Source organism: Cupressus sempervirens, chromosome 3 (assembly GCF_028749045.1).
Source record: "Cupressus sempervirens isolate cs-2001-9-10 chromosome 3, ASM2874904v1, whole genome shotgun sequence".
NCBI classification, from domain to species: Eukaryota; Viridiplantae; Streptophyta; class Pinopsida; order Cupressales; family Cupressaceae; genus Cupressus; species Cupressus sempervirens.
Window position 1 is genome coordinate 424,934,847 of NC_143120.1, and position 10,562 is coordinate 424,945,408.

A 10,562-nucleotide genomic window follows, 5' to 3' on the forward strand; every position below is an offset into this window, starting at 1 on the left:
GTTCTATCTCTCAAAAAAATCATTGAACTAATCCCATGTAGTCTAAGCTCTAAAGAAAAAATAAAATAGAATGCAAAGTTTTTTAATGACCACAAAATAAGCATTAAGGGCCATTTTTCGTAATAAATTTAATCTAGCAACAACTAGAAGGCAATGAAACAAATTCATCAAGAAAGTTAAAAATTTTGTAGAAAATTTTACCAAATAGTTTAAAATGAGTGCTACCAAATTTTTAAAGAAGATTGCAACATTCATATCTAGTTTAAAATACTTGAACCATAGAAAAATGGAAAGAGACCTAATTGTAACTCTTGCACAACTTATAATGATGAAATGGCGAGTCAACACTATTTCCAAATTTCCATTAGAACTTGAAACAATAGAGATGAATTTTGCAAATTTTACACTAAGCCATATAGTAAATAAAATCATGAAAGTTAAGTTCTTGAATATTGGACAACCAAATATTTTATTCTTAGTGTCATGCTAACTAAGAAAATCCTTGAAATCCTTGTAGAAAATATATAATGCAAATTAATATTTAACTAGAAAATAAGCTAGTATTTGTTATGTAATTTATCAATATGCATGTGAATATCTACTCACATGATGCCAATATGATATCTTGTGTTGCATTTATTACAAGCACATTATCCAAAAGGTCATGATGAGTGTCAAAAATCCCAATTTCCTTATTTATGATGAAGGTAATTCCATTTGGAATACACATATATGGCATGAGTAAAATAAACTATTAAGGGAAGTTACTTTGAGTGTTATTTATTGTATGTCTCATCATGTGAACTTATGGTCATTAAGTATACGTGACATGACCTATGCATAATATATTAATTCTAAAAGAATCCATTTAATGCACAATTCTTCCTAATCAAAATTAGTTATATTCCTAAAAAAATGTTTTTTTAATGGAAAAAGTTAATTACATCCTTGTCAATTTCTATTAATATAAATACACAAGCCTATGAGCATCTCATCCTCTGAATAATCATTATATCAAGGATTAATACTAACATTAAGGATGCAATTTGAGATTTTCTTATAGACATACCTATCAAAATAAGAAGATATACTATTAAATTAAGGATGCAATTTGAGATTCTCTAATAGACTACCTCACACTTCTTGTGAGAGGAAATTTATTATGATACAATCAGATTGCACATACACTACCCCCTGGTTGGATTTGTGACCTCTCTTTTAAGAGTACAAATTCCTCAACCTTAGGAAAAATTAGGCTATATAGATCAAATCATAGTATTAATGAGAATATATTTTAGTTCATGCCTTTTGGAGATTCAAGTAAAAACTTCGAGCTATGATATCTCATTATAAATTGCTTATCCCCCAATTCCACATGAGTGGATTTTTTGATCTTTAAATGATGCATTTTATTAAATTTGTGAGATTAGTTTGTAAGAGGCCTTGTCATTTCTCTTCTTTCTCCATTTGAATTTTGAAATTTTATATATGTACATTGATTTAATTTGGCTATTTGTAGATGTCCTTCACACCTTGAGAGAGTCTATCCACCATTGTTTCTATCTCCCACTTTCTTTAAATACTTGTCATATTTTTTGTTTATAATATATCATGCGATAAATTTCAATGATAGTATTTTGACATAAAGTTCTTTCATCAAGACTATCCTTATATCAAGAGATTTATCAAGGTTGAAATTCAGTAAGTCTCATCTTATTAGTCCAATCAATTTGCTCATTTTCCAAAAAAAATATTTAATTGGCTTGACTTCTAGTATCCCATAGTTTTCTATTTCTACTAACTATTTCTTTGATGTATATAAGTATTTGAATTGCTTCTCTTGAGATTTTATGTAGTTTCTTTTTAGATCTTCTTTTGTAAACTCTTTTTCTCCTTTACCTTTAAGAAGAGTTAATTAAGTGCCCTAGTTTACATATACTTTTCATTCTTTTAAAAATAAATAGAGATAAGTCATGCAACATGAAAAGGTAAGTTTAAACTAGATTCATCTTATAATAAAGATGTTGTATGTATCTTCAATTATTTGTCATACTTACATTGTAGGAATATAACATAAAACAAAGAGCTATTTGATATGGTGATCTAATCATGTTTCAAAGTTACAGAATGTTTGAGATGGTTAGTAATAGATAAATCATTAATTTCATTAGTGATTAATGTCGTTTTACCGAAACTAATACATTTCTTAACCATTACACTATCATGCTTAATATCACTTCTATTTTGGAAACAATTCTCTCTAGCTACCTCAAAAGGGAAAATTTTAAATGAAAAATTATATTGAAACCAACACTTGTTATAATTCTGAAGAGTCTATATAATAAATTCAAGCCTCTTGTAAAAGGAATACATAGTTGTCTTGCGATAAGAACTCCCTTTAACTCATCGATTCTTTGTAAGGTCAATAAATCTAAATCTATACCACATAAATTAGATCATGATAAAATATTTGTTTTAGAGTAATAAAATTAAATAGGATAATTTTCTTGGTAAGTGGTTAGATATCTTCCAACCTATAATTCGACAAAGTAAGTCTATCTATCATTAATCATAGAATAATAATGTACTTAATATATTGTATAAAGAGTAAGCTCTACATATTAAACTGGTCTATTAAAGGTACCATATATTGAAGCTACTTCCACTAAATTAAGAAATAATCTATTCACTATGAATAAAATTAAAGGTTGTAGATAATTGATGCCTCCTTTTTCTCTCACTTATACTATCTATTCCATTAAAATACCCTCCTAATATAATGTTAGAGAAGATATTAGAGATTGCATAAATCTGGGATGCGCCCAAAGTGAAACCTTACCTATTACATTTTAAGGTGTATACATATTTGTGACTACAATAGCTTCACTTGAATAAAAGTAGGATATTAGATCAATGAAATTGAGAATATGTTGAGCAATAAGAACTAGGATGTAGAAATGTTTTTAAGATTGTAAAATAAAGTCACTTCACCAAGAGTCTAAGACATATACAATGACCATATTTCCAAATTATAAATGATATAATAATCATATCTTGAATAGAAAAATTTGTTTCTTGAATGTAACCTACATCTAATCTACATTTTTATAGAGGGTCTTGAGAAACCCTTCACCAAAACAAGCTACTAAAACCCCTACATTCCAAGATAAAATTTGCAATTCATAGGATATATACATTAGTGTTAGTCATTAAATGACACCTAATTGCTTCAATGAATCATTAATAAAGATTAGTTTTTATTCATTCCTTTTTTATTGATTAGTTCTTAACCAATGATCAAGATTAAATTCTTAAGTAGGTGTAATGTTTCTACCACTATAAGATTGATTTTACCTGTTAACTAATGTTTAAGCTTAACCTCTTAACCAGCAACATTGTAGTAAGCTTAATTTCTTAACAGCTAGCAAAACTGTGATCACTATAGCTGTTTGTATGGCTTTGGTTTGTTGACCTATCCATATGTGCTGAGCTCAGAATCTGCGGTGTTTGAGGCTCCATCTTCCCTTCCAGAATTTGCACCACTTGCCTCATACTTGGCCTCACTTCCTCGTCCTCCTGAATACATGACAATGCCGCGATGCATGCTCTTCTTGCTTCCTCCCTGTTTGCTTCCACTAGTACAACACCCTCCTCCACAATATTCATAATATTTCCCTGCTGTACTTTAGTTGCAGCCCATGTAGGAAAATAGAGCTTACTTGAATCTGACAAGGATAAGTCCAGATTTCTCCGCCCAGAAATGATTTCCAAAAGAGTCATACCAAAACTGTAGACGTCTACCTTGGGAGTGATGGGAGTACCAGCGATCCACTGTGGGGCCAAGTATCCTCTCGTTCCTCTCGTAGTCGTCAGCACGCGGCTTAGATCTCTACCCATCAACTTCGCCAACCCAAAATCGGCTAATTTGGGTGACATATTACTGTCCAGCAGGATGTTCTCGGGCTTCACATCACTGTGAATGATGCAACCTCTGCATTCTTCGTGGAGATAGAGCAACCCTCTTGCAGTGCCTAGCGCGATCTCAAATCGGGTCTTCCAGTCGAGCACCTTCCTTTCACCGATCTTGGAATTACTTGTGAACAGCAGGGAATTCAGAGAGCGGTTAGGCATGTAATCATAGATCAGTAACCGTTTCGATCCTTGCGCACAAAACCCCCGAAGCCTGACCAAATTGACATGTTGTATGTTTCCGAGGGAACTGATTTCTGCTCGGAATTGCTTCTCATCTTGTCTCGAATCCGTCATTTTTTTCACGGCTACAAGCGTACCGTCTAGCAGAGATCCTTGGAACACGGATCCAGATCCTCCGCTCCCCAGCTCAAACCTGAAATTCCTTGTCGCAATTTTCAGCTCCTTGTAAGTAAACATTCTTAGAAAAGAGTCCGAGGAATCCGCACGCCTGTCCATTGATTTTTGTATGTACCTCCGCCAAATGAAAACTGAAAAGATACCCAGGACAACGGCGAGTGCACCGACGATCCAAAGCACTGGGCCCGTAATACTTCTGCTTTTGCTTTTCTTGGAAAGTTGAGAGGGACCTATTCTAATGAAGACATTTGTATTCCTTCTCGATGAAGTAGAGTTGCGCAGGTTGAGCAAATCTCCAGACCAGATTTGGCAGGGGCCTGAAGGCGTACTGAAAGAAAATGCGGTGCACGAGCAGTTGCTTAGGCAGGCTTTCTGGCAATCTTTTTTTGTTGATATTGCAGGGTATGAGAAGGCATAATCATCGGACAATGTTACGCCAAGATGGATGAATTGGTCGGTGCTGCAGTTTAATGGGCTCTTCCGAACACAGCCAGTGGACGCCCAATCTTGGGAAACCCAGGCGTGATTGTCTGTGGGTTTGAAGCCTTCCGCGCAGCTGCAGGACCAAACATTTCTGGAGTCGCAGGTTGCGTAGGCACCGCAGATACCATAAACATCGCATCGATCTCTGGGGACAGACCAGAATATGTACCAATCATCCCATACTGGAAATGTAGAGTGTTGCCCTTGTCCGAGCATGGTCACGACGAAACGTGCCAGGAGTTTGAAATTAGGGACCAACATGTAAGTGAGATACACACCAGAGCCATTGCTCTCAACGCTGATATTGAACATATGTTTGTCTGCAATTTCTGGGATTCCGCTGAAAATTGTGCCGTCCCAAATTCCGGTCGTCCAATACTGTTCGGAATTGTTCCACTTGAGCACAAATTGTTTGGCCCCTGACGGATCCCTCTGTAGGGAAAACAATCCGGGAGCAGGATCCGTTGAGCTCTTCCAGGAGATTAGCTTTTGATGTCCACCGAACCTCATTCCGGGCAACAAGGTATCCGTGGGATTGTCGAAACTCTGTCAAACAATATTAGACTCATTGTCATAACTCAGGATTAAGAAATTACCAGAATTGAATAACACAGCCCGAGATGCCTTGTTTGTTGTGTTGGCTGACCAAATAGATGCGTCCTCTGCATCGAACAGCACCAGATTACCATATTTTGACAGCTTCAAAACGCCTGGCTGTTTCCTGGCGGGAGTGTCCCTGTTGGCCACCCAAACATATGTCTTCTTTGGAATTTGGGTGTACCAGATGCCAATATACCAGTTGGCTCCGTTTGGGCTGAAGAATCCTAACTCAAATATTCCATTCTTTGAAATAATTGTCTGGTTTCCAGTGAGAGAGGCACCCACCGAAATAGTATCTCCCACACCACTAGTACTCTTGAGCTGAATAAGCAGGACAACTGCAAAACGCAAGCATAAGCATATATTTTCCATCGATGAAGCCCCTCCACCATTAGGATTTTTCAAAGAAAGTTCCCAGGATGGACATTCACCGGAAAGAGAAGAGGCCGATATAGTATATCTAATGGTTCCCTAACAGTATTTAAGCCCCAAAAATATTACATCGCGGTTGAAATTTTCGTCGTGTTGCGTGTCAAAGGGTTCACAGAGACGATTAAATTATGTTGCCGGTGCTATTTTCTTCTCGTGCTGCGTGTCAAGGGGTTCACAGACTCGGTGCGCAGTGGACTCTTCTAGTTAATTCTTAAAGTACTTTCAATGTTGAAAAAAGGTTAATGTCGACTTCATTATATCGATATTTCTATCTATCCCAAGACATTATTACAACAGTAAGTTGTTTTTTCCCCCATCAATTTGAAAATTGTTTAACAAAGAGCTGGCCAAATCTTACAAAGCAGCACAGCAAATGCCGCCAACACTAAATCGATCACCATCCTCACTACCCATTGTGGAAAAACTAGTCAATAAGAACTTTTAATTCATATAAACTTTAACGATTCTCCCATTTGACAAAAACCCCAATACTTCACAGAACTTTAAAACAAGAACCACATATAACCAACCAAAGCTAATCAAGCAAAGCCTTGAAATTAACAAAAGCCAAGCAACGCTCTTCGTTAAGGTGTGATGTCCCCTTCTAGCTATAGACATCACTTTAGCTGGTGATTAGCCTATCAGAGACCCTCGTAGGCTAATAAGATTGGATAGAAGGTCACCTTGGTGTGGAGATCCTCCAAGGACCAGAGCAGAGTACTCTTCTGGGTTGCCAGAGTTTGTTTATGGTGAGTTTTCCTTTGAGTTTGGCTTGGTTAGGCTATTTTTAGCAGTTTTGGAGTTATAAAGATAGACCCCTGCTATTTTTAGAAAAGGGGTATGGTCATATGCAGTTCTATCATGTTAGCTCCCGGTCCAAACAACATTCAAAAATGTTGAGTAATAATGGAGATATTAATGTTTATTTAGTTAAAATAAACATTATTGGTTTTGAGCCTATATTGTTAAGTTATAATATATAACTTAAGTGAGGGTCATGATATCATAAAAGGGGCCATCGTTTCAATTAATTGTGGGTCCAAGCTTATGGAAAAATTAAAAGGGGTTTTCTAAGTTTTAATGTAATAACATTTTTTATGTTATTATTATATTTTTTATCCCACATTGAACGTGGAGACTCATTCTAGAGTTGAGGAGTCCTTATAAACAAACCTTGTCTTCCTTCAAGAGCAAGTTATGAGAATTGCTTAAAAACTTTGCCTTGTGAAATTTCTTGAAGTTGTGGCAACAAGGGTTTCTACAAGTTTAAGAAGAATTCAGACTGTGGAGAACGTAGTATCTTCAGAGTTGATGCAATTTGAGGGTGTGAAATATCACTTGAATTTTGCCTGTGAGTTGACTTCATTCTGGAGTCAATATTGTGTTTCAGTAGGAAAAAAGTGGATGAATCTGTTTATAGGTTGGAAGGGGTTATAACAGCAGCTATAGTACTGTGAACAATACAGCGCTACAGTGAATTAAAAATCAGAGATTTAATATTGCGGTTTTTGATAGGCGCTGCCCAAGGAGGAAGCAACCAGCAGCGTGGTTGCATATTGGAGACAAAAATCAAGTTTTTTTTCAACTATTAATGATGATGTTTTTAATGTATTCTTCCAGCAATAAGTATTGTACATACATTAGGAGCCATCCGAATAAATGAATTTGAGTAGCATTATAACCAGATTTGAGTTATAATTTTAGGTAAGATTAGTTTTCAATATTTGTATTTTCTTTTCATCAACTCCAAAACCCAAAAACAGCTTAAAACATTCAAAAACAAACCAAAAACAATCATTACATCGAGGGAAACAAATAGTAATCAGTGTAGAGCCTATTTGGGGTTCCTACATTGGTATCAGAGCCTCATTCCTGCCATCTTGAGGGTTTGGGGAGTCATATGCAGCCATTGGAAATTGGACCGCACAGGTACCATACTCGTAGGAGAGCTCTGATTGAAAGAGAACAGTTACAGGAAATAGGAAATATGGAAGAGAGGCATGATGGTAGTCCACCTAGAAACAGGAGGAATAATGATGATCAGGATACCAGAGAATTCTACCGTGCTATGGTTATAGGGCAGCAGCAGATGGCACAGGCATTACAGGCACTCACTACTATGGTAGAAAGGATGAACCCACCTGTTAGACAAAATGGGGAGCCAGGAGAACAGGGAGACAACAGGAGTGCTACAGGTAATCAGAGACCACAACGGACCCATTCTAGAACAGCTAATAGGCCTACACGCCCTACATTTGTTCCGGAGGAGCCCGGAGAAGCTCCGGTAGAGGAGGCGACAGGAGACCCCATATTCGCAGATGCACTTATGGCTGCAAATGATGAATGGGAATTATTAGCTCCGCAGTATCGGGAGAGGATGACCTTTGAATGCTTTGTAAATCAGAGGAGAGAGCATTACAGGTCACTCAGACAAGATAGGAGGCCTAGAGGTCAAAATAGTGAGCTGAAGAGGGCTACAGGCAAGCTTACTATGCCTACATTTGATGGGAGTGGTAAGATGACAGCTCAACCTTGGATTCATAAGCTTGACACATTTTTGGCACTGAGGCCAATGACAGAGATTGAAGCTATCAAATATGCCACCTTGCATTTTGAGGGAATAGCACATGATTGGTGGTACCATGGTATGGTAACACTTCAGCATAACCAAGTGACAGAATACCAGGACTTCGTGGATAGGTTGGTTGAAATATTTGACAAGAAAGATCCAGAGATTTACTTCCGGGACTTAGCACAGCTGAAACAAATAGGCAACTTGGAGTATTTCATTGGTGAATTTCAGCGGTTGGCAGTAATGGTGCCAAACATTTCAGAGCATAGATTGATAGTTCTTTTCATTGAGGGCCTATCTGAACCACTAAGAGGTTGGATAAAGGCATTTGATCCTATTTCTTTATAGGAAGCGATGAGAAAGGCAAGAAGTATGGAACATGCAGTCCCAACAAACAAATTTCAGTCCAAAGGAGCATCTTCTAGTAATGATAATAAACCATTTTATAAAAAACCATAGAGGACTGATTTTAAAATTGATTCTAAAGATAAAACTCCAGCACCTTTTGACAGGGAAACATTAAACGATTTGAGGAAGAAAAAATTATGTTTCTACTGTAAGGGACCCTATGATGCAAACCATGATTGTCCTCTTAGGCCAAAGGGAAAAGTTAACAGAGTTATGTGGGCATACTATGAGGAATCAGAATCAGATAATTCAGATCAGCAGTCTGATATAGAGGAAATAGATGGTGAAAAAGAGGAAGACAAGGCTGAAAACTTGTCTAAAATGGAGTCCAAGGATGGGGAAGGAGATGGGCAACTTAGGGAAGCTCGTCTCACTAGTATTAAGCAAGAAGGGTCATTCCGGATGAGAGGAGTACTTGCTGGACAGCGAGTCATAACCTTGGTTTATACAGGTGCCACTCATAATTTCATTGATGCTAGGATGGTGGAGAAGCGTGGCATACAAATAGAGGAGTTTGGGGGAATTAGAGTGAGGGTAGCGGATGGCTATGTCCTCAAATGTGATCGTAGGATCACTGGACTCCCATTGAAAGTTAATAATTATGACTTTAAGGCATATTTTTATGTTGTACCTATGGGAGATACAGATATAGTTCTTGGGATGAGTTGGTTGCACGATATTGGTGAGTTCACTCTTAACCTCAAGGAGATGGAGATGAGGTTTAAAGTGAATGGGAAGACACATATTCTTAAGGTAATCAGGGACAGTGATCTTAGGATGGTCTCTTTTTGTAGAATGGCTAGATTGATTCGACATGATTAGGTAGAGTGGGCAGCAGAGTGCATGTTGATGCCATCACAGGAGGGACAGCATAAGGTTGAATATCCTCCTGATATTTAGGAGCTTAGAGTTAAACACTCTAAGGTGTTCAGTGACATTCCACTAGGTAGACCACTAGACAGAGGTATTGAGCACATCATTGAGTTAGAGGAGGGGGCTAAGCCCATCATGATTACACCTTATAGGCATCCAAAGAGGTTGAAGGATGAAATTGAGAAAACCATAAAGGAGTTACTTGCTATGGGCCACATTAGACCAAGTAAGTCTCCTTTTGCTTCTTCAGTGGTGTTAGTAGAGAAGAAGGATGGGACATTGAGGATGTGCATTGATTACAGAGTGCTTAATAGGAAGATGATTAAAAACAGATACCCCATTCCCAGGATCGATGAGTTGATAGATGAGCTTCATGGAGCTTGCTTCTTCTCAAAGATAGATTTGAGATCAGGTTATCACCAGATCAGAGTTAGAGAGAAGGATATTGAGAAGACAACCTTTAGATGTCATTTTGGCCATTTTGATCTTGTAGTTATGCCATTTCGGCTAACTAATGCACCTGCTACTTTTCAGGCAACAATGAATAGGGTTTTCCATCCTTAGTTGAGGAGATTTGTACTTGTCTTCTTCGATGATATCTTGGTATATAGTAGATCTTGGGAGGAGCACTTGGTTCACCTGGACATGGTGTTGGGTATATTGGACAGAGAATCCTTGTATGCAAAGGAGTCGAAGTGTGATTTGGGCATGACAGAGTTGTTGTACTTGGGTCACATCATCAGTGCAGAGGGCATGTGCATGGATCCTGAAAAGATTCGTGCCATTGTGGAGTGGCTTTCACCGGTGAACCTTACATAGTTGAGGGGCTTTCTAGGACTATGTGGTTTCTATAGAAGGTTTGTGG

General features: G+C 37.5%; 1 pseudogene; it reads right to left on the minus strand.

Moving 5' to 3' along the window:
* Window positions 1–3,414: 3,414 nt before the first annotated feature.
* On the minus strand, window positions 3,415–5,784 carry LOC149566836 (G-type lectin S-receptor-like serine/threonine-protein kinase At2g19130 pseudogene; annotated as a pseudogene).
* Between the last annotated feature and the right edge of the window lie 4,778 nt (window positions 5,785–10,562).